The sequence below is a fragment of the Balaenoptera borealis genome (genome assembly GCF_965194805.1).
Source record: "Balaenoptera borealis genome assembly, chromosome: X".
NCBI classification, from domain to species: Eukaryota; Metazoa; Chordata; class Mammalia; order Artiodactyla; family Balaenopteridae; genus Balaenoptera; species Balaenoptera borealis.
In genome coordinates, this window is record NC_138881.1 from 61,945,427 (window position 1) to 61,969,805 (window position 24,379).

At 37.2% G+C, this 24,379-nt stretch overlaps 1 protein-coding gene and 1 pseudogene across 2 annotated transcripts in view; both read left to right on the forward strand.

Annotated features, from left to right (window-relative positions):
• Positions 1-24,379, forward strand: part of CHIC1 (cysteine rich hydrophobic domain 1) — a 436,141-nt gene that overhangs the window by 77,497 nt on the left and 334,265 nt on the right. The window lies entirely within an intron of this gene.
• LOC309620698 (MARCKS-related protein pseudogene) lies at positions 4,104-24,043 on the forward strand (annotated as a pseudogene). Its single transcript has one exon. The product of its transcript is annotated as an MARCKS-related protein pseudogene (transcript).

Below are 24,379 nucleotides of genomic sequence, written 5' to 3' on the forward strand. Positions count from 1 at the left end.
TAAAGACTGCTTGTATCCTTGATTCTTTACTCCTTCCTCATATTACTGCAGCTTCTTGCTTCCACTGTCACATTTCTTATTATCTTTGACTTTCTTGACTTCCTTTTACAAAGACTCTTGTGATTATATCTGGCTTACCCATATATTCCTGAATAATCTCCCCATCTCAAGATCATTAACTTAATCACACATACAAAGTATCTTACCATGTAAGATAACATATTAACAGATTCTGGGAATTAGGACATGGACATATTTGGGGAGCCCATTATTCAGCCTATCACACTTGCTCTCAGCTTGAAGAATTTCCTTTATTATTTCTTATAAGGAGGGTCTGTTGTCAGTGAATTCTCTCAGTCTTTGTTTTCTAGGACTGTCTTTATTTCACCTTCATTTTTAAGAGATAGTTTTGAGAGATAAAGGTTACTGTTTGATGGGTTTTTTTCTTTCAGCACTTTGGGTTTGTCATTCCACTGTCTCCTGGCCTCCATTGTTTCTGATTACTAGAGAGCTATGAATGTTACTGGGGTTACACATTGTACATGACAAGTTGTTTTTCTCTTGCTCCATTCAAAATTTTCTCTTTGTTTTAGGATTTCAACATTTCTCTATGATGTGTCTGGATGTATATTACTTTGTGTTTATCCTACTTAGGATGATGAATATAGAGTATCCTATATATTAATCTTTGATCTATCAGCTAAACAAAACCAAACTACTTTTCTGTTAATTGCAGGAATACTCAGTGCATTTGTTTATTTAAGTAAACTTTGCATAACATAAATTTCACCATTTTTACCATCTTAAAGTCAACAAATCAGTGGTTTTTAGAACATTTACATTGTTGTAGAATTATCACCACAGTCTAATTTCAGAGCATTTTCATCACTGCCCCTCCAAAATACCTCATACTCATTAAGCAGTCACTACCTATCTCCCCTTACCTCCAGTCTCTGACAACCAGTAATCTACTTTGTCTTTATTAATTTGACCTATTCTGAACATTTCATATATAAATGAAATCATATATGGACTTTTGTATCTGGCTTCTTTCACTCACCATAAAGTATTTGAGGTTCATCTTTGTTGTACCATATATCAGTATTTCATTCTTTTTATGGGTGAATAATATTCCACTGTATGGATTTACATTTTGTTTATCCATTCATTAGTGGATGGAAATATGGATTGTTTTCAATTTTTGCTAATGTGAATAGTGCTACTATGAACATTTGTCTACAACTATTTCTTTGAACACCAGTTTTCAATTCTGGGTACATATGTAGGAGTGGAATTGCTGAGTCATATGACCATGCTATGTTTAACTTTTTGAGGAACAGCTAAAAGGTTTTCCACAAGACGTACAATATTTAACATACATACCAGCAATGTATGAGTGTATCAATTCTTCCATATCCTTGTCAACACTTGCTTTCTTCTGTTTTCTTTATTATAGCCATCCTACTGTGTGTGAAGTAACATCTCACTGTGGTTTCAACTTGCATTTCCCTAATGACTAATGATGTGGAACATGTTTTCATGTGCTTATTTGCCATTTGTATATCTTCTTTAGAGAAATGTTTATTCAATTCCTTTGCTCACTTTTTAATTGGGTAGGTTTTCTTTTATTTTCTGAGTTGTAAGTGTTTATTATATGTAAGAGATACTAAACCCTTGTCAAATGTAGGGTTTGCAAATATTTCCACTCATTCTGTAGGTCTTATTTTTTCTTGACATCATCCTTTGATACAAAAACATTCTTTTTTTTTTTTAATTAATTAATTTATTTATTTATGGCTGTGTTGGGTCTTTGTTTCTGTGCGAGGGCTTTCTCTAGTTGTGGCAAGCGGGGGCCACTCTTCATCGCGGTGCGCGGGCCTCTCACTATCGCGGCCTCTCTTGTTGTGGAGCACAGGCTCCAGACGCGCAAGCTCAGTAATTGTGGCTCACAGGCCCAGTTGCTCCGCGGCATGTGGGATCCTCCCAGACCAGGGCTCGAACCCGTGTCCCCTGCATTGGCAGGCAGACTCTCAACCACTGCGCCACCAGGGAAGCCCCAAAAACATTCTTTTTTCTTTTTTTACTGTTTATTTTTTACTTTTATATATTTTTAAAGATTACACTCCATTTACAATTATTACAAAATATTGACTATATTCCCTGTGTTGTACAATACATCATTGTAGCCTATCTTACCCCCAATAGTTTGTACCTCCCAATCCCCCACCCCTATATTGCCCCTCCCCCCCCCACTGGTGACCACTGGTTTGTTCTCTATATCTGTGAGTCTGCTTCTTTTTTTTGTTGTATTCACTAGTTTGTTGTATTTTTTTAGATTCCACATATAAGTGATATCATACAGTATTTGTCTGTCTCTAATTTATTTCACTTAGCATAATGCCCTCCAAGTCTATCCATGTTGCTGCAAATGGGAAATCTTTAATCTTTTTTATGGCTGAGTAGTATTCCATTGCATATATATACCACATCTTCTTTATCCATTCATCTGTTGATGGACACTTGGGTTGCTTCTATATCTTGGCAATTATAAATACTGCTACTATGAATATTGGGGTGCATGTATCTTTTTGAATTAGTGTTTTTGTTTTTTTCAGATATATACCCAAGAGTGGGTATATCATTTGATATATGATATATCATATGGTAGATCTATTTTTAGTTTTTTGAGAAACCGTAGTGGCTACACCAATTTACATTCCCAACCAACAGTGTACGAGGGTTCCCTTTTTTCCACATCCTCACCAACTTTTGTTATTTGGATACACAAACATTCTTAATTTTGCTGAACTCCAATTTATCTGTTTTTCTTTTGTTGCTTGTCCTTTTGGTGTCAGATCTAAGAATCCATTGCCAAATCCAAGTTCATTAAGATTTACCTGGATATCTTCTTCTAAATTTTGTTATACTTTTAGCTCTTTTATTTAAGTCTTTGGTCCATTTTGAGTTAATTTTGAATAGGGTATGAGGTAAGAGTCCAGTTCCATCGTTTTCAAGGGTATAGCCAGTTATCCCAACACCATTTGTTGATGGTTCGATGGTTTAATGGTCTTGGCACCCTGTGAAAACTCAATTGACCACAGACGTATGGGTTTGTTTCTGGATTCTCAATTCTATTCCATTGATCTACATGTCTATTCTTATGCCTGTATTACCGTGATTTGATTACTGAGCTTTGTAGTAAGTTTGTTTTTTTTTTTTTTTTAATTTATTTATTTTTTATTTATTTTTATGGCTGTGTTGGGTCTTCATTTCTGTGTGAGGGCTTTCTCTAGTTGTGGCAAGCGGGGGCCACTCTTCATCGCGGTGCGCGGGCCTCTCACTATCGCGGCCTCTCTTGTTGCGGAGCACAGGCTCCAGACGCGCAGGCTCAGCAATTGTGGCTCACGGGCCCAGTTGCTCCGCGGCATGTGGGATCCTCCCAGACCAGGGCTCGAACCCGTGTCCCCTGCATTGGCAGGCAGATTCTCAACCACTGCGCCACCAGGGAAGCCCTGTAGTAAGTTTTAAAATCAAGAATTATGGGTACTCTAACTACATTCTATTTCAGCATTGTGTTGACTGTTTGGGGTCCCTGACAATTCCATATGAATTTTAGGATCAGCTTGTCCTTTTTTGTAAAAATGACAGTAGAGATTTTTATACAGATTGCATTGAATCTGTAGATCACTTTGGGAAGTAGTACCATCTACAATATTAACTCTTACAATCCATAATCATTGGATGTCCTTCCATTTATTTAGACCTTATTTAATTTCTTTCACTCTTATGTAGTATCCAATTTACAAGTCTTGCATCTCCTTGATTAAATTTATTCCTAAATATTGTATATTGTATATTGAGCCACCTTGCATTCCTAGGATAAATTCTACTTGTTCATGGTGAATAATTCTTTTAACATACTGTTAGATTCCATTTACTGGAATTTCATTGAAGATTTTTGCATCTATATTCATAAAGGGTATTGGTCTATAGTTTTCTTTTGATGCCACTGTTTAGCTTTGGTATCAGATAAATACTGGCTTCATGGAACAAGTTAGTGTTCCAATCACTTCTGTTATTTGAAATTGAGAAGGATTGAGGTTAATTCTTTATTAAACAATTGATAAGCCAATATTGATTTGTGTTTTTTGATTTCTTACATTAGAGTTTTGTAGTTTTTCTCATAAGATTTTTCCCATATTTTATTAGATTTATACCTAAGTATTTCACTTTGTTGTTGCTAATGTAAATGACATTGTACTTATATTTTAAAATTCCAGTTGTTCATAGTTGGTCTATAAGAAAGGAACTGGCAGTTGTATATTAACCTTCTATCTGAAACATTCCTGTGATGGCTTATTAATTCCTGGAGATATTTTGTTGATTCTTTGACATTTTTCTACACAAAGAGTCATATAATATTGAGGTAATTTTTTATTTCCTTCTTCCAAACTGTACATGTTTCCTTTTCTTCTCTTGCTAGCTAGGGATTCCAGTATGATTTTGAGTAGGAGTGGTGAAGGTAGAAATCCTCACAGCTCTAATATTTATTATTTCTTTTATTCTGCTTATATTGAATTTAATTTGTTCTTATTTTTCTAGTTTCCTGAAGTGGAAGATTAGATTATTTATTTTAGCTATTTCTTCTTTTCTAATGAAGAAATAGCTAAATTAATTCTTCTTTTCTAATTCAATTTTCCCTCTAAACACTACTTTTTCTGCATCCTGGAAATTTCAATGAGTTGTATTTTCATTTTCATGTAGTTTAAAATATATTTTATTGTGGTAAAAATACTTAACATGAGATCTAACCTGCTAAATTTTTAAGTATGCAATACATTATTGTTAACAACAAGTGCAATCTAGAGATAGCATGTCTCTAGAAATTATTTATCTTGCATAAATGGAGTTTTATACGCTTTGAACAGCAATTCCCTGTTTCTTCCCCTTTGCCCCTGCATCTATCATTTTACTCACTCTTTCTGAGTTTGAATATTTTAGAGACCTCGTTTAAGTGGAATGATGCAGTATTTGTCCTTTTGTGACTGGTGTGTTTCACTTAGAATATCCTCCAGTTTCATCCATGCTGTTGAATATGGCAGGATTTTCTTCCATTGTAAGAAAGAATAACATGCTGTTGTATGTATATATTATATTTTCCTTATCCATTCATCTGTCAATAGGCATTTAGGTTGTTTCCATATCTTGGCTATTGCAAATAATGCTGCAATAAACATGGGAGTGAATATATCTCCTGCAGATCCTGATTTAAATTCTCTTGGATATTTACCCAGAAGTGAGATTGCTGGGTCATATGGTAATTCAATTTTTAATTTTTTGAGAAAACCCCATAGTGTTTTCTGTAGAAGTTGCACCATTTTACATTCCCACCAACCACATACAATGGTTCCAATTGCTACACATCATGACAAACTTATCTTTTGCTTTTAAAAAAAAATAATAGCCATTCTAAGGGATATGAAGTGGTATCTCATTGTGATTTTGATCTAAAAAAATATCATAGTCATCCTAACAGATGTGAGGTGACATTTCATTGTGGTTTTGAACTTCCCTGATAATTAGAGATGCCAAACACCTTTTCATATACCTGTTTGACATTTGTATGTCTTCTTTGGACACGTTTCAAGTGCTTTGCCCCTATTTTAATCAGGTTGTTTGTTTTTATGCTATTGAGTTGTAGGAGTTTATATTATAAACTCCTATATATTTTGGCTATTAACCCATTATCAGACATATGGTTTGCAAATATTTTCTCCCACTCTGTTGGTTTTTTCCTTACACATTTTGACTATTGTGTGAATAATGTTGTTATGAACATGGTTTTACAAATATCTTTTCAAGTCCCTGGTTTCAATTCTGGGTATATACGCAGAGGTGGAATTGCTGGATCATATTATACAATAATTCTTTTTTTTTTTTTTTGAGGAACTGCCATACTATTTCCCACAGTGGCTGTATAATTTTACATTCCCTTCATTAATGCACAAGTGTTCCTGTTTCTCCACATCCTTGTCAACACTTGTTATTTACTTTTTTTAAAAAAGTCATCATAATGGATGAGAAGTGGTATTTCATTGTGGTTTTATTACATTTCCCTAATAATTAGTGATGTTGGGCATCTTTTCATTGGCTTAATGGACATTTGTATATCTTCCTAGGAGAACTGTCTATTTAATCTCTTTCTTCATTTTTCAATTGGGTTTTTTCTGTTTGTTGTTGAGTTGTGGAAGTTCTTTATATATATTTTTTTTAATGGATTTTTTTTTAAGCTTTGTTTTTTGTTTTTAAAGGAACTCCTTTATTTCTTTATTTATTTATTTTTGGCTGTGTTGGGTCTTCATTTCTGTGCGAGGGCTTTCTCTAGTTGTGGCAAGTGGGGTCCACTCTTCATCGCGGTGCGCGGGCCTCTCACTGTCGCGGCCTTTCTTGTTGTGGAGCACAGGCTCCAGACGCGCAGGCTCAGTAGTTTGTGGCTCACGGGCCTAGTTGCTCCGTGGCATATGGGATCTTCCCAGGCCAGGGCTCGAACCCATGTCCCCTGCATTGGCAGGCAGACTCTCAACCACTGCGCCACCAGGGAAGCCCTATATATTCTTAATATTAACTCCTACTAAGCTATTTGATCTGCATACATTTTTCTCCTGCTTTATTGGTCGCCTCTTTACTCTGTTGTTAGTGTCCTTTAATGCACAAAAGCTTTTTAAAATTTTAATGTAGTGTAATTTATCCATTTTTCTTTTGTTGCCTATGCTTTTGGTGTCATACCCAAGAAATCATTTTCAAATCCAGTATCATGACAATTTCCCCCTATATTTTCTTTTTTTTTAATTTTATTTATGTTTTTGGCTGTGTTGGGTCTTCGTTGCTGTGTGCGTTTCTCTGGTTGCGGAGAGTGGGGTCTACTCTTCGTGGCGGTGCACGGGCTTCTCATTGCAGTGGCTTCTCTTGTTGCGGAGCACGGGCTCTAGGCCCACAGGCTTCAGTAGTTGTGGTGCAAGGGCTTAGTTGCTCCACAGCATGTGGGATCTTCCTGGACCAGGGATCAAATCTGTGTCCCCTGCATTGGCAGGCAGATTCTTAACCACTGCGCCACCAGGGAAGTCCCCTCCCCCTATATTTTCTCCTGAAAATTTCATAATTTTAGCTCTTACATTTCCGTCTTTGATCCATCTTAAGTTAATTTTCATATGTGGTGTAAGGACCCAATTTTATCCTTTTGCATGTGGATATCCAGCTTTCCCAACACCATTTGTTGGAAAAATGTCCTTCCTCCATTGAATGAACTTGGCACCTTTTTGGAAAATCATTTGGTCATATATGCAATGCTTTATTTCTGGACTCCCAATTCTATTCCATTGGTTTGTATATCTGTCTTTATGTCATTACCACACTCTTTTTTTTTAAAACAACTTTATTGGAGTATAATTGCTTTACAATGTTGTATTAGTTTCTGCTGTATAACAAAGTGAATCAGCTATATATGTACATATATCCCCATATCCCCTCCCTCTTATGTCTCCCTCCCACCCTCCCTATCCCACCCCTCTAGGTGGTCACAAAGCACTGAGCTGTTCTCCCCTTGAGATGTAGCTGCCTCCCACTAGCTATCTGTTTTACATTTGGTAGTGTATATATGTCAATGCTACTCTCTCACTTAGTCCCAGCTTACCCTTCCCACTCCCTGGGTCCTCAAGTCCATTCAAGCCTCTTAGGGAAAGGAGGGCATTTAAAAGCAACTATGTATACACTTCCCAATTTCAAAACTTACCACACTCTTTTGATTAGTGTAGTTTTGTAGTAAACTTTGAAATTGGGAAGTGTATACGTAGTTGCTTTTAAATGCCTTCCTTTCCCTAAGAAGCTTACCCCTGTTTCTATTGTGCCTTAGCTGTTCTGTATTCCTCAATCAATAATCTCTTGCGTGGGCATTCTGGTGAGGAGCAGAGCGGTGGCGGGCACAGCTAGTCAGTGAGGTGTGGAGCCGGGGTGCAGCTCATTTTCCCACACACACACCCTTCCCCCTCAGGTGCGAGCCCCTCCCCTATGCCGGCCTGGCCCGCCTGACCAAACTATCCCTTATGGCGTGAGCAGGGGGTGGCTCCTGGTGCCCCTCAGCAGAACCCCCACCATGGGCAACCAGAGCTCCAAGGCTCCCTGGGGCGACGTGACCGCCGAGGAAGCAGCAAGCACTTCCCCCGCTAAGGTCAATGGATGGGAGAATGGCCACGTGAAAAGTAATGGAGACTTATCCCCCAAAGGTAGAGGGGGGTCGCCCCCACCCTGTGAACGGAACAGAGGAGGAAGCCGGGGCCACTGGTGATGCCATCGAGCTGGAACCCCCTAGCCAGGGCTCTGAGGTCAAGGGGGAGCTTCCCCCTGCCCCCCCAACCCCCTGCCAAGGAGACCCCCAAGAAGAAGAAGAAATTCTCTTTCAAGAAGCCTTCCAAATTGAGTGGCCTGTCCTTCAAGAGAAATCGGAAGGAGGGGGCTGGGGGTGATCCGTCTGCCTCGTCACCCACAGAGGAAGGGGAGGAGCAGGGGGGGTCGGTGCCTGCAGTGAGGAAGGCACTGCCCAGGGAGGGAAGACTGCCTCCACCCCTAAGAGCCAGGAGCCCCAGGCCAAAGGGGCAGAGGCTAGTGCTTCCTCCAAGGGAGGAGGAGACACAGAAGAGGCAGGGCCCCAGGCGCAGAGCCATCCACTCCCTCTGGGCCAGAGAGTGGCCTTACACCAGCGAGCGAGCAGAATGAGTAGCTGGGTGGGGGCAGGTGGGTGATCTCTAAGCTGCAAAAACTGTGCTGTCCTTGTGAGGTCACTGCCTGGACCTGGTGCCCTGGCTGCCTTCCTGCGCCCAGAAAGGAAGGGGCTGTTGCCCCGCTAGCCACGTTCCCTCTCCTCCTCTCCCTATGTGGATTCTCCCATCATCCATCTGGTCTTCCTCTTAAGGCCAGTTGAAGATGGTCCCTTGCAGTTTCCCAAGTTAGGTTAGTGATGTGAAATGCTCCTGCGCCTGGCCCTACCCCTTCCCTGTCCCCACCCATGCATAAGGCAGTTCAGTTGCTGGTTTTCTTCCCCAATTCTTTTCCAAGTAGGCTTTGTTTACTCCCCAAATCCCTGAGCCACATGTGGAGGTGCCTACACTCCCAAACCCTGAGTGTCCAGCCTTCCCCTGTTGAGTTTTTAGTCTCTTGTGCTGTGCCTAGTGGCACCTAAGCTGGAGAGGACACTGCCCCTGTCTAGGTTTTTATAAATGTATTACTCAAGTTCAGACCTCCAGCTTGTAAATCAACTGTATCTCTTTTTTTACTTGGTAATCAAGTATTAAGCTTTCGGGTTGGGGGGAGTTCTGTAATGTGAAACAACTTCTTGTTGTCTTTTTTCCCCTCCCATTGTTGTAAATAACTTTTAATGGCCAAACCTCAGATTTGTACTTTTTTTTCTAACTGCTAAAACTATTCTCTTCCACCTGGTTTTACTGTAACATTTGGGAAAGGAATAAATGGCCCTTTAAAAAAAATCTCTTGCATAGTAGCTGATACTATGGTGGTAATCATTTTGCATTTATAAATGTATCAAATCAGCACATTGTACACCTTAAACTTACACAATGTTATGTGTCAATTATATCTCAATAAAGCTGGGAAAAAATCCCCACAAAATAATCTTTTGCATGCAGGCATCTGGTGGATTTTCATTAGCCATGCTCTCAGCTTCCCAAGGCTACCCTTAGCCTGAGATCCAAGCTATTTTCGGTCCTTTGAACTCTGAGTTAAGCATTGTAGATATCATTCCCTTACACAGTGCGCAGACAGTTTAGAACATAGCAAATTCAGTCGAACTTTCTCTACTTCACTAAAAGTAACAAGGGATAAGACTATTGCTTCTCCCATCTGCGCTACGCTGTGCAAGGCAGGGATGGAGCACGGACAAGTAAAGATTCCACAAAATTCCCTGCCATTTTAAATGTGGCTTTTGTCTTTAAAATTTTTTTATGCAATTTTTAAAGGTTGCTTTCCATTTACAGTTATTGCAAAATATTGGCTGTATTCCCTGTGTTATACAATACATCATTTTAACCTATCTTAAACCCAATAGCTTGTACTTCCCACTCCCCAATCCCTATATTGCCCCTCCCCCCTCCCCTCTGATAACCACTGGTTTGTTCTCTATATCTATGAGCATGCTTCTTTTTCTGTTATATTCACAAGTTTGTTGTATTTTTTTTTAGATTCTACATATAAGTGATATCATACAGTATTTGTATTTCTCTGTCCGACTTATTTCATTTAGAATAATGCCCTCCAAGTCCATCCATGTTGCTGCAAATGGCAAAATTTCATTCTTTTTTACGACCGAGTAGTATTCCACTGTGTGTGTGTGTGTGTGTGTGTGTGTGTGTGTGTGTGTGTATACACCACATCTTCTTTATCCATTCATCTGTTGATGGACATTTAGGTTGCTTCCATATCTTGGCAATTGTAAATAACGTTGCTATGAATATTGAGATGCATGTATCTTTTCCAATCAGTGTTTTTGTTTTTTTCAAATATACACCCAGGAGTGGAACTGCTGGGTCATATGGTAAATCTATTTTTAGATTTTTTGAGAAACCTCCATACTGTTTCCATAGTGGCTGCACAAATTTACATTCCCACAAACAGTGGGAGGGTTCCCACTGTTGAGGGTTCCCTTTTCTCCACATCCTCGCCAACATTCTTTATTGTGTTCTTTTTGATGATAGCCATTCAGTCAGGTGCAAGGTGATATCTCACTGTGGGGTTTTTTTGTTTTTTTTTACAATTTATTTATTATTTATTTATTTTTTTAAATTTTTGGCTGTGTTGGGTCTTCATTTCTGTGCGAGCTCTTTCTCTAGTTACGGCAAGCAGGGGCCACTCCTCATCGCGATGTGCGGGCCTCTCACTATCGCGGCCTCTCTTGTTGCGGAGCACAGGCTCCAGACGCGCAGGCTCAGCAATTGTGGCTCACGGGCCTAGTTGCTCTGCGGCATGTGGGATCTTCCCAGACCAGGGCTCGAACCCGTGTTCCCTGCATTGGCAGGCAGACTCTCAACCACTGTGCCACCAGGGAAGCCCCTCACTGTGGTTTTGATTTGCATTTCCCTGATCATTAGCGATGTTGAGCATCTTTTCATGTGCCTGTTGGCCATCTGCATTTCTTCTTTGGAAAAATGTCTACTCAGTTCTGCCCATTTTTTAATTCAGTTGTTTGTTTTTGTTTTTGTTTTAATTAATTAATTTATTTATTTATTTATTTTTGTCTGTGTTGGGTCTTCGTTTCTGTGTGAGGGCTTTCTCTAGTTGCGGCGAGCAGGGACCACTCTTCATCGCGGTGCACGGGCCTCTCACTATCACGGCCTCTCTTGTTGGGAGCATAAGCTTCAGATGCACAGGCTCAGTAGTTGTGGCTCACGGGCTTAGCTGCTCTGCGGCATGTGAGATCTTCCCAGACCAGGGCTCGAACCCGTGTCCCCTGCATTGGCAGGCAGATTCTCAACCACTGCGCCACCAGGGAAGCCCCTGTTTTTGTTTTTTTTAATGTTGAGTTGTATCCGCTGTGTATATATGTTGGATATTAACCTCTTATCAGTCATATCATTTGCAAATGTTTTCTCCCATTCAGTAGGTTTTTTCGTTTTGTTGATGGTTTCCTTTGCTGTGCAAAAGCAATGGTATGTTTTAATGAATAAGATTTTAATTTTGTTGAAGTCCAATTCAACACTGTTTTCTTTTATGATTAGTGCTTTTTGAGTCCTGTGAAGTCCTTGTTCCTCTAAGACTGTGGACACATTCTCCTATATTTTCTACCAAGAGCCTTATATTTTTAACTTTTATGTTTATGTAATAACCCATCTCAAATTAATTTGTGTATGTGATTTAATGTGGGGATCAAAGTAATTCTTTTTCTATTTGGATACAGACTGTCCCAGCACCATTTGATGAACAGACTTTCTTTTTCCCATTGGATTACTTTCATGCCGTTGACAAAATTGTTTGACTGTATAAGTGCATCTATTCTTGAACTCACCATTCTGTTTCATTGAATTCAATTGATGTTTATTTGCTCATGTGTATCAAAGTGATTGATTATTTTAACTACTAGCTTTAGAGTTAGTTTTAAAGTCAGGTAAGGTGCTCTACATTTGTTTTAAAGTCAGGTGAAGTGCTCTACATTTGAAGGTTGTTATGAATATTCTAGGTCTTTTTCATGTCCACATAAATTTTCAAATCACCTTGATCATTTGTATAAAAGAGCCTGTTGGACTTTTGATTGGAATTGCATTTAATCTACAGCTTACTTTAGGGAAAACTAACAATAGTGAGTCTTCCAATTCAAGAACTAGTGTACCTTTTATTGATTTAAACTTTCTTAATTTCTTTCAACAATATGGTATAATCTTAGGATATTTTATACGTTTATTAGTAAATTTGTCTCTAAGTATTTTATTTTTACAGATATTATTGTAAAATACCATTTACAATATTTCATATTACTAAGTACAATTTTAATTTCATATTAATTTAATTTCATATTATTTTAATTTCATATTATTAAGTACAATGCAATTTTTTTTGGTTCTTTTTTGCAATAAATTGTTTAAACAAGGAAACACAAAATGATACTCTTCAATCAGTTTTTGACAAATGAATATACTGATGCAACATGAACCCTTATCAAGATGGAGAACATAACTCTCACCTCTGCAAGTTCCCTCATGACCCTTAAAATTTCCACAACTACTCTGATTGAGTAACCACTGGTCTGGTTTTTCTCCGACTATGGATTAGTTTTTGTGCACATATGTCCATATTCCCCAAATTGTAAACATTTAAATGGATACAGTTGAATGTATGTAACTATACCTCAATAAAATTCACAAAATTTATGCTGAATCAAAGAAGCTTTACACAAGAGTGAATAATATATGATTCCATTGAATTTTAGGAAATGTGACATCATTCACAATATTGACTTTTCCAATTCCTGATGACTATATCCCTCTCCATTTATTTTGCTTTCTTTAATCAGTACTTTTTCAGGTTTCAACATATAGATCTTGCACATATTTTCTTAGACTTATATCAAAATAGCTCACGTTTTGGGGTACTAATCAATTTCAGTTTGTTCATTACAATTTTTTAGACATAAACTCGATTTTATGTGTGAATCTTGTATCTTATTACCTTGACACATTTTCTTATTAGAGCTAATAGAGTCATGTAATTTCTATGGGAATTTCCACATTGAGATTCATGTCATATGAGCCCATTTTATTTTTTTTTCCTTTACTATATATTCTTTTTATTTTTCTCACCTTACTGCACTGGCTGGGATGGCTAGTAAAATGTTCATAAGGACTGCTCTACAATGAAATCATTGCCGTCAATTTTCTTTAAGGGTGATAAAATGAGTAAAAATACCTTTTAAATTTGCGTTCACTCTATCCATTTCTGGAGATCTTATTTTCTCTATATAGATTCAAGTTTCTGCCTGGTATCCTAGCCCTTTTTCCTGAAAAAAAATTCGTTTAATATTTCTTGTGCAGTTTTTGTGATAGTGGATTTTCTCAAGCTATTTTTCAGATTTCTATATCACTTTTGAAAGATAGTTTCATTGTGTGGAAAATTCTGGTCTGACATTTTTTTTCTTTCAGTGCTTTAAAAATTCCACTCCATTGCTTCCTGGCTTGGATTATATCTGATAAATCTGCTATAATTCTTTTGTTCTTCTGTATACGATGTCACTTTTTTCCTGAATGCCTTCAAATATTCTCTTAACCTGTGGCTTTCAGCAATTTGAATATAATATGTCTAGATTTTTTTAAAATCCTGCTTGGGGTTTTAGGAGGTATTTTGTTTTTTTGTTTTGTTTTGTTTTTGTTTTTTGGTTCTGTGGGTTAGTGTATTTCATTCTATAGGGAAAAAAAATTAACCATATGTTAAACGGTTTTACTTTGTTCCACAACTTTAGGGTGCGTGTTTCTATGGGTTTTGTTGTTGTTGTTACATTTTCTATTTCTGTTTCAGTTTTTGTCATTTTCTGCTTACCTATATTCAAGTTCCCTGAATGTTTTTTTTTTCTTTTTGCCTTTGTCTAGTCTATTGATGAGTTCATAAAAAGCTTTCTTAATCTCTGTTCCCATATTTGTTTCCAGCATTATTAGAAGCTTTCTGATAATTTCCAACTGTATCCTAAAATTCTCATTTTGTTCATGCTATCTTCCTTTTCCACCAGACCCTTTAACATATTAATTTTAGTACTTTTTAGATTCTGGGCAATCTCTGAGTCAGGTTCTGTTGAGAGATTTGTCTCTTGAGTTGTTTTTCTTGCTTTTTTTTCCTGCATGTTGTAATTTAAATTGATTGCTGTACATAGTATATAGAACAATAGAGATGGAAGTAAAGATTATCTAGAAACTGGAATGACCCTTCTGTTAGGCCTTTAGTACGACATGTTGACTCAATTTAAATTGGGAGTTGAGTTAGTTTTGTTACTGTTTTAATCACTGTCAGTTCACCATCAGCTGCAAATTTCTCTAGCATCACATTGTACCTAGGGTGGTAATTGGTTTACCTGAATATTTTTCTCAGTGCTTCTACTCCTTTAAAGCTTTAAGGCTTTAAGACTTTCCCTAAGCATGCCTTTCCCTATGTGAGATCTCTTCTGTATACTTGCCCCTCCACCAGTATAGGTTGCAGTTTCTTGCTGCTCAGTGTTTCCTATCCTGTTGAGGTTAGGGAATGAGAGATTTTCCACTTTCCTGGTTCAGCCATAGTTTTAACATTAACAGATACTATAACCCTTTTTTTCAAAGGTGGTACCTTCATGGTAATCTCCAGTGGTAGGAAAAACCTCTAGTGCTTTGGTCCTAGTAGCATTTCTTGGCCCTCTTCAGGAGTAGAAGATCTTTCTTCCTGCAGTTGCAGTGAGTGACCTAAGAGCAATAGTTTACTCTCCTTCCCCAGTGTCATAAAGACGTTTCTTTCTTATTGGAAAAGGTTTTTGGTGGAGCTTCATACCTTTCTCATAAACATGTCTGCTACTTTCCTCCAATCCTTTACCCAAGGGTGATTATTTCCACTCTCTTGTCTATCCCCCAATTCTTCTCATAAGCTCTCAATGATGTCTACAGAGAAGAACTTGCAAGGGTATGAGTTCACCTTCTATCTGTGGTTCCCAGGGGCTCTATGTTTTCATACTAACCCACACTTGACCTTTAGAAATTTGTTGAAACTTTTAGTCAAATTCTTATAACCTGCTTATATGAAGGCCACATCTTCTTCCATTGCCAGAGGTCAACCAGTGCTCATGTTTTTTAAAAATATTTATTTATTTATTTATTTTTGGCTGCATCGGGTCTTTGTTGCGGCAGATGGGATCTTTCGTTGTGGCACATGGGCATCTCTTTAGTTGTGGCATGCAGGCTCCAGAGCACGTGGGCTCTGTAGTTGTGGCACGCGTGCTTACTTGCCCCATGGCACGTGGGATCTTAGTTCCCCAACCAGGGATTGAACCCCCTGTTCCCTACATTGGAAGGCAGATTCTTAACCAGGGAAGTCCCTCATGTTCTGTCTTGAAAGCACACATCTTTCCTCACAATTCAGGCTAGTTGGTTGCCCTGTAATCTCAGCTCTCTAATGGATTCAAGTTATGATTTTATAGTTTATCTGGCTTTTTCTTGTTGTTGTGGGAGTGATGCCTTTTCTAGCCTTCTATGTCTTATGTGGAATCTAGAAATTCCTGAAGTCTGTTTGTATCTTATTTGTTTAGGTTTTTTCTATAGTTGTTATAATGGGAATGATGATCTTTCACTATCTTCTACCTTATGATTTAAAATCAAATGTCCTAATAATCTTCCTAAAATGTAGATTGGATCATGACACTCCTTTGCTTCCTATCTTTCAGTGGTTTCACATTGTATAGCAAATTTTTTAAAGTAATAACATTTTAAACTAATTCATTCATCCTCTCTCTTTCTCTCTCTCTCTCTCTCTCTCTCATTTCTTTTTCCTATAAGATCTTGCATGATCTTGTTCTTTCCTACCTTTACAACCTTATTTCATGCCATTATCCTTACTTTCTATAGTCTAGCCCAGGGGTTGGCAAACATTCTTTGTAGAAAGCCAGATAGTAATTATTTTAAACTTGGGCCATATGGTTTTGGTTACAAGTATTCAACTATGCTGTTGTAACATCAAGCAGCTATAGACAACACTAATTAGTTTGGCTATATTCAAAAAAACTTTATATATGGACACTGATACTTGAATTTCATATAATTTTGACATGTCATGAAATATTATTCATTTTTAGTTTTTTTCCTTCTAACTGTCTAAAAATGTACAAACCACTCTTAGGATTCAGGCCATACAAAATATATATATATAACAGGTCAGATTTGGCCCATGAGCTGTAGTTTGCTGACCACAGTTTACTTACATTACATGGCAAGTACAATCCATTTCCTTTGGATTGACTTCTTTATCCTTAGGTTTGTCTTTAAATATGACCTTTGCACAGATTCCTTCTCTTAACCACACTTTCTAAAGTAAATATGTCCCTCTCCCTTGTCACTGCATCCTATTTCCTTTTAATGTTCTTATCACAATGTATAACTATAAGTTCATGTTTCCTTGGTTATTGTCTGTGTCCTCTAATAGATTTTAAGTTATTTGGTCAAGGACAATGTCTGTTGGGGTTTTATTCACCAATGCCTAAGACTATCATTTAGTAAGGATTAAATAAATATTTCTTAAATGTACTACTCAATCTCCTTCTGCCCTTTCGGCTTTAATTGCTTATTTGAAGGTGTTGATCCATCTGACTGCTTTAATTATGGATTTACTGAAGATACTTGGAAGGCTTAATTATGTCAAGCAGTACCAAGTCTATGGCTTGATGAACCTAGATTCATTTGCTTCCTCTTTGCACATCATGGACGACAGCTTGATGGTAGATCTATAACCTGTAAGTTTCCATAGCTGAGTTCTAAAATTCCTCTGATTTTGTTGGGAAACAAAGTAGAAAACTTAGTAGTTGGCCTCAACAGCACAGCTAAAATCTTACATATCTTAAAGAAAGTAGGATGAGGAACAAAAGAAAGACTTTTTTATGAGGTCATAACTGAAAGTTTATTAATTGATTAGTAGCTATCTGAAATGCTGTATAAAGGATTGTGGGGCAGCATCCAGTTGTTTTTAGTTATGGGAAAAAGAATAGGCTACTGTAAGAATGAAAATCAACAATTCAGTGGTTTAAAGAAATATTATTTCTTCCTTACATGACAGTCTCAGTGTAAAAAGTTCAGAGCAGAAGGACAGCTCTGTTTCTTAGAATTGTTCAGAGACTTGGTTTCTTTCCAAGTCACTGTTCTTCCATCTCATAAGGAAAGATCTGTCATCTGTAAGGTTGAAGGTGGATAGCCATTGTCTAGGTTGCAGCTGGTGGGAAGGGATAAGAGAGTGGAGAGGTGATCATACCCTAAGCCAGGCCCATAAATGACACCCATCACTTCCATTCACATTTTGTTGATTATAATCATCTAGCTATGCATAACTGCAAAGGAAGCTGGGAAATGTAGTCTAGCTGGGCAGCCACGTGTTAAACAAGGGAGACTATATTTTGGTGGGCAACTAGCAGTCTCTAGCGACTAGGCTTAGCAGGAATAAGTGTTAGTATTGTTTAATACCATCTGCCATGGATCGAAAGAAAGAAACTGTGATGTATTAGCTGTTCTTGCCCTAGGTGTGGAATGTCATGTTTTCTCTCCTAGAGGGTCCTGAAGTTTAAGTATGATTCAACAGGTATTTGTTGAGCATCTCCTATGGGCAAGACACTGTTATTAGTTTCTGTGCAGGTACAAAATAAACAGTCCTGCTTTATCACATATTGAAGAATCAGAGACTCAACTCCAGATAATGGAATATCAGACATCAGCTACGAAGAAGGGGAGACACAAGCTTGAGAAATAAGGCCTTCTTGTACCTTGGAAATCACATCACACAGGCACTATACAGCTCTACCTATATATAAGTCTAGCTTTATAAAAGTGAGAATGTGGTTTCAGAGATATCATTAGGAAATGGGCAGAGAGCACTTGGCAGGATAATAGCTGCAAACACTAAGGTGAGAAAGGATCAGAATATAGGCAAGGGTTATAGAAGCAACTAAATGGCATTGGTACCTGGTTAATCAGCCTATCAATTAAATGTGCAGACTGTCCTCCCCACTAAATTAACATGTTTTGGGACTCTAGGATATGAGAGCCCTTGCTTAATAATGGGTCCTTCTGTGCCTTGCTATCCTAAATCCTGCTGCCTCTTCTGTGACTTCCCTTACAGGTTTATTTCCTCTAATACTGGCCATTACTCCAGCATGTCTTATTCCAAAGATGGACAGGTAAAAATAAAAACAAAACTTTGTTGGAGGAAAAAGTGCATAGGGATTGGCATTGGAAAGAGGAAGTTGAGCACTGTCTCTGGCTCAATTAAGAATGGCATTTAAGAGGGACTTCCTTGCTGGTCCACTGGTCCAGGGGTTAAGAGTCCGCACTCCCAATGCAGGGGGCCCAGGTTCGATCTCTGGTCAGGGAACTAGATCCCACAAGCCACACCTAAAAGATACCGCATGCCGTAACTAAAGATCCCACATGCCGCAACTAATACCCAGTGCAGCCAAATAAATAAATAGTAAAAAAAAAAAAAAGAAAGAATGGTGTAAGATGCCAACAAAGGAGTAGAAACTCTTGCCTATAAACACTGGGGTCATATGCCTATGAAGTCACCAATCTAACATTCAGGTATTTAAGTATAGGAACATCAAAGATCCCTTCACCTACTCAAGGATTGGACCTGTTACCTTCTTTAATTACAGTGACTACCTTCCTGAATACATTCTACTTCCCACAGCCTTAAAAATATTTTTATGCACTATTCCTATCCCAGCCCTCTTCTTCAATAATTTTTTGCTTCTCACATTTTTTAAATTGGGTTTGTGCTTCTCAGTATTCCTGACCAAAGCAACTGAAGCTAGAAAAAAAAAAAAAGAGACCTCAAATACTTATCCAAACTGGGTGATTAAGATAATTTTTTTAAAAAAATTGAGGTAACTAGTGTGGTTAGGAAGGGACAGTGAGGTAGAACTTGTTACATCGAAATACAAAGTTTTCAAAACAGTACATTTTTATTTGACATTAAACAACAAACTCCCCAATTTGTCTCAGTTGTGACATACAGACAGCTCTAGATTGCTTTTTTGCTGGTCACCCATGCTGAACAAGACTTTTCAATCTTCAAAACAACCATGGCTCAGAGAGTCTGCGTTTCACATCAGTTCACAAGTCCAAGTGTGTCTTCCATTCATCGGAGCATTTTGTCATAGATTCCCTTTGAGGTAGAAGGATAAAGATGAAGCCATTTCCTTTTTAAAAAAAGATTTGTTCACAACTTCATTTATGCCACAAAAATCAGATGATAGCATGTTCTCTTATTCTTGTTTAGCAGTAGTGGTAGTCTTGGGATGCCAGAAACTGTGAAAGGAAGGCTCTTAGTTACTTTCTCCTTTCTACTTTCCAATAATGCACCCCCCACCCCCATCTGAAGAAAGGGGAGTTACTGAATCCAGCTAATAGCACATATTAAACACCAAACATTAACATGTCAGATATACCTGATGCTTAAATTAAAATGTACAAAGCAAAAACTACAAACATCACCTTCAAATCCTCTTCAAATTTGCTCCCTCCAGCAACTATCTTTTGCCATTCATCTATTTCCTTCTCCATTTACTTATGTTATTGTTGGCTTGCCATGTAAACTAAAGTTTAGATGGTTTGAAAGTATGTAAGAATTATAGTGAACAATAAAGTCCTGTTCCTTTGCAGTGAATTTTGACTTTAACTTTAAGACTACCTTATGATGGAGAGGTAACATAGATTTAATTAATAAATTCCATAATTATCTAACCCAAGGCTTAATCAATAACCATTAAACAAAAAATTGTTTCTCAAAAACTTACAGAAATGAGTGGGGACAAAGGACTTTGTCCTCATCTCAACAGTGACCAGTTACTGGAATTGTATTAAACTAAAAACAGCAATCCCCAAGTTAGATCTGGAGGTAGTAATGCTTTTAAGACAGACCCTTTTTAGAATCAGGTTTGACCTTTTCTTTCACTCTTCCTCCTATCCCACCCTCTGTGAGTGATTTAAAAAATAGAAAAGGCCAAAGCCTATTTGGGCCTAGATATAGAAGATTTTTTTTTTTTGGTATTTTTTCCCTCCAATTTTTGCCAATTACTTCCAATTTTTATCATTCTTAAAACTTAAGCATGGTAAATTGTTAAGCTATTTCATTCACTGCATTATTTAATTATAATAAGTCTTTTCTTAAGCAGGTTTTGCTGGTAAAAAGGAAACGATTTCTAAGTTGTAAGTTGAGAAGCTGTTGCAAAACAGAAATCATGTCTCCATCTCCAAACTTGCTAAGTACTACCAGAGGATTGTTTTTTAAAGAGATCTATTTAGGCAGTGTATATTTGTTAGAATGTAAAAGGTAAAGAATTGAAAATAGACAAAACCTGTGTGTTTCAAAACCAATTGTGGCTTAAGTATGAGTGGTTCCCCAAAGCTGGTACCAATGAGACTGAGGTTTGTACCAATGAGACTGAGGTTTGGGAATCAGTTGTTTCTCATCCCTCTTTCTGCCCACCAACAGTCACAGCCATTTTTCATGAGGGATGGGTTAGGAAAACTGAAGTGTTTAAGGAAGGTTCCTGCAACTTAAGGAGCAAGCTCAGTAGAAACCCTTGCTTATTGTAGTGGCCAGAGTGGTAGAAGAAATATGGAGTAGGAATTAAACCACACATTATTATTGAGGAACTAAGCCATACCCCTAACCAGAAAACTGGCCAAAAGGCAAGTTTTAAAAGTTCTCTGGGAAGGTACTCATTTTTTCATGTCTCTGGGGCCAACTGAGAACCTAGCTAAGGAGCTTATACACAATAGGCACTCAAACATACTTGTAGAGTGAATGAATAAATGAAAAAAATGAATGAACAGTAACCTCTCCTCTTATATTCCAGTTTCCAAGCCAAGCAAGTGTCTTTCAGTCAAGATCTGAAATAGAATAGACACTTCTATTCAATGAAGAGTTTCACTCCATTTCTTGTTTTTTTTAATTGTGTCTCCAAGTGCTTTTTGTACCAGATCAATTTCATTTAGCATCACCTTCTTCAATGTTTGTATGAATGAATAACTAAAAAGCTCTCTTATTCCTACTCTACAAAACATGCCAAAGAGGTGATCTAATTAATCTTTCCATCTCAGTGTCTTAATATCACAGCTGCTCAATGAAGTTTTTTCAACTAATGAAAGAACTGCAGTCTCTTATTAAATTTGCTCTTGTGTTTCCTCCATAAGCTAGTTAGATTAAAGTATATTTTGGTCTAGGTCTTTTAAATCTCTTCATTCTCCTCAGCAGAACAGTATTTCATTCAAGTGAATAATTTACAAAATATGGAAAATTTAGGAAGAATCTTTTTTCTTAAGTGGCTTCCTGACTCTATGCCAGGCCAATGAGCAAATACTTTTAAAACTAGTTGTTTCATCTTAATTCTCATCTTAAACCATTTAACTATAATAAAAGCAGAATGTTAAAGAATTAAAGGACAAACCCTAAGGCCTTTTATCAGTCTTCTGGCTTCAATCTAGGTCAATGAGCAGTGACATTGGGACTTTCTAGAGCCAGGAAAAATGTCTTCATTTAATATTGAAAGAACCATATCTGGTTGTTTTTTTTTTCCTATTTTTTCAATCTCCAAGACAAGTCAATAGGTTTTCTGGACCAGACTTAATCAACTAATTCATCCAGAGAACAGGAACTCAAGTATTTACTCAAAAATCAAAGGTGTTTCTGGATCTTCAGCTATGATCTGTGATCTATCTAATGCCCTTTAGACTAGGCCCATTTCACTTCTGTTATGTTCAGGACCTAGAATGATGTATTCCACATAAAAGATGCTCTGTTAATCAAATTAATCTAAAAGCCAACCTGAGCCATTTTTTACTCCTTTAATGTCTCTAAGCCAGGCCAGGGTGGATCTAATTCACCTCCATCTTCAGCATTTAAAAGACCAATGGAGAACCATAACACCTTGCTTTAAACAAACAAAAAAAAATCCCCATTTCTTTGGTCAGGCCAGGGAGCAAGTAGCCTTCTGGTATAGATTTTATCTTTCCACCTAGCTCAGCATTCAGCATACTGCCTTGCACAATTCCATTTTGCCCATGTTTTTAAATTTCATCAAATAGGCTTGGCAGTGGTTAAGTAACTTTCAGTCTGGGTTCCCACACCTGTTACCTCATTTCCTCCTGTGACCATCTGATAAGGATAAAATCATTTTTATATCCTAGGGCATGTGCAGTTCTGAGCCTCATAGAAAGGAATCAGTAATCATTCATTAAGGCAACAGTTAATTCCTTATATCTGTATAGAACAGTAGGCTTTGTAAAATTTACACACAGATCTCTGTTGCAGGTTCAATAATAATGACAATGAATTTTTGCAACCCCAGTTGCTATCTCTGGGAATAAGAGAGAGCAAGTAATCAAAGTTCATTCAGCAGATATGGCTTATATATTTATATATGCCAGTTTAAGACTTACAAATTAATTTTAAACATTACCTTCTGCTGCCCAGAACACAATAAAGAGGGACTATCTTCACATCCCTGATGCTTATCAAGGAGACTGGCACATAATAGATAATTATTATCCAGTCTTGCATTCATCAGACATCTAATCCTTTACATATAAAAATGTTCAATAGTTAACAATCCTTCCTCAAATTTTTTGACTTTTTTTCATGGTATAATAACTGTGATATAATTTTGTAAACCTAGTACTAGGCACACCAAATGAAAAAATCAATAGTTACATTTATATGGTGCTTTAGAGTTCATAAAATGCTAACATTGCCTTATTCTCAGCTTTAGGCACAATAAAATGATAAATTTGTATGTTTCTTTATGCCTATAACAGTGAGTTCATAGTAGGCAACTGATATTAATAATCCATTTATTTAACAAGCATTTAAACCCTCAGTTTGTATAACTATTTATACTACCTTTCTCATATGGGTCAAGCACACAATGAGAATTTTGTAGAGACCATGCCTGTCTCACATAAGTTTTGTTCACATAGAAAACATCTAATGTCTTATATTTATACAGCACTTTATAGTTAGAAAGCTCAATCTCATTCATTACATTTTCCTGCTACCAGGGAAAATATACTGGTAATAATTTGATATCACCAGTAAAGTCTTTATTGATTAAAATAAGCAAGATCTAATTCTTACATTTAAATAGTATAGGACATAAACCTCCCTCTTATTACTTGGGAGCATTATCTTGGATTTCATAGTACCTGAAACAATAGCTGGTACATATAAGGCACTTAATACTTATTCATTCATTCATAAACATATAGCCCATTGGTATTTATACAGTGCTTTAGTACAAAGCACTTTAATATGTACTGCCTATCTAAAATTTTTAATTGTTCTATAATGAGAACAATTTTTTCCCTTTGACATCTGTAGTGGCTAGCATGGTATCTGGCACATTATAAGTGATCACAATAGCTTAAATCCCTTGTATTTCCAGTGTATTTTATAGTTTAAAAGCAGTTTTTATGTTTTCTCTTCTGCGACTTGGAATACTGTATTTTTACTCAAAATCACCATAGCCACAGAAACACAATGGCCAGAAATACATGAATTATTCATTTATCAAACACTTAATTCCTAATATCTATACAGTATTACATACTTTTGACAAAGCACTTTATTCATGCTTCTTTTATTCCTTGTATCTACAGTGCCTAGATTGTATATACTATGTAATCAATGTTCATTCATCAACTCTGAAACTTGTAAGTCTTTAAAGTGCTTTATAGTTTACAACTCACATTCACATATTTTTCTTCAGATCACCTAGATATAATCATAATCATTGCATCTTTAATGTCTAACACAGGGACAGGCACACAGAAGGAAATTAATATTGTTCAGCACATAGTCCCTGGCAATTACATCAGGGGTGATAAACTGTGGCCCATAGACCAAATTCACTTGCTTTTTTTTAAAAAAGCAACAGAGACCAAATGGCCCGTAAAGCCTACAATATTTACCATCCGACCCTTTCAGAAAGGGTGTGATGACCCTGATTTACATAATGCTTCACAACTGACAGTGCATTTTCAAATGTTAGCTGTGCATGGATGCCAATACACCATTAATGAGAATGCCTTGCTTTTTTTCTGTGTTTTACAGTGCTTTC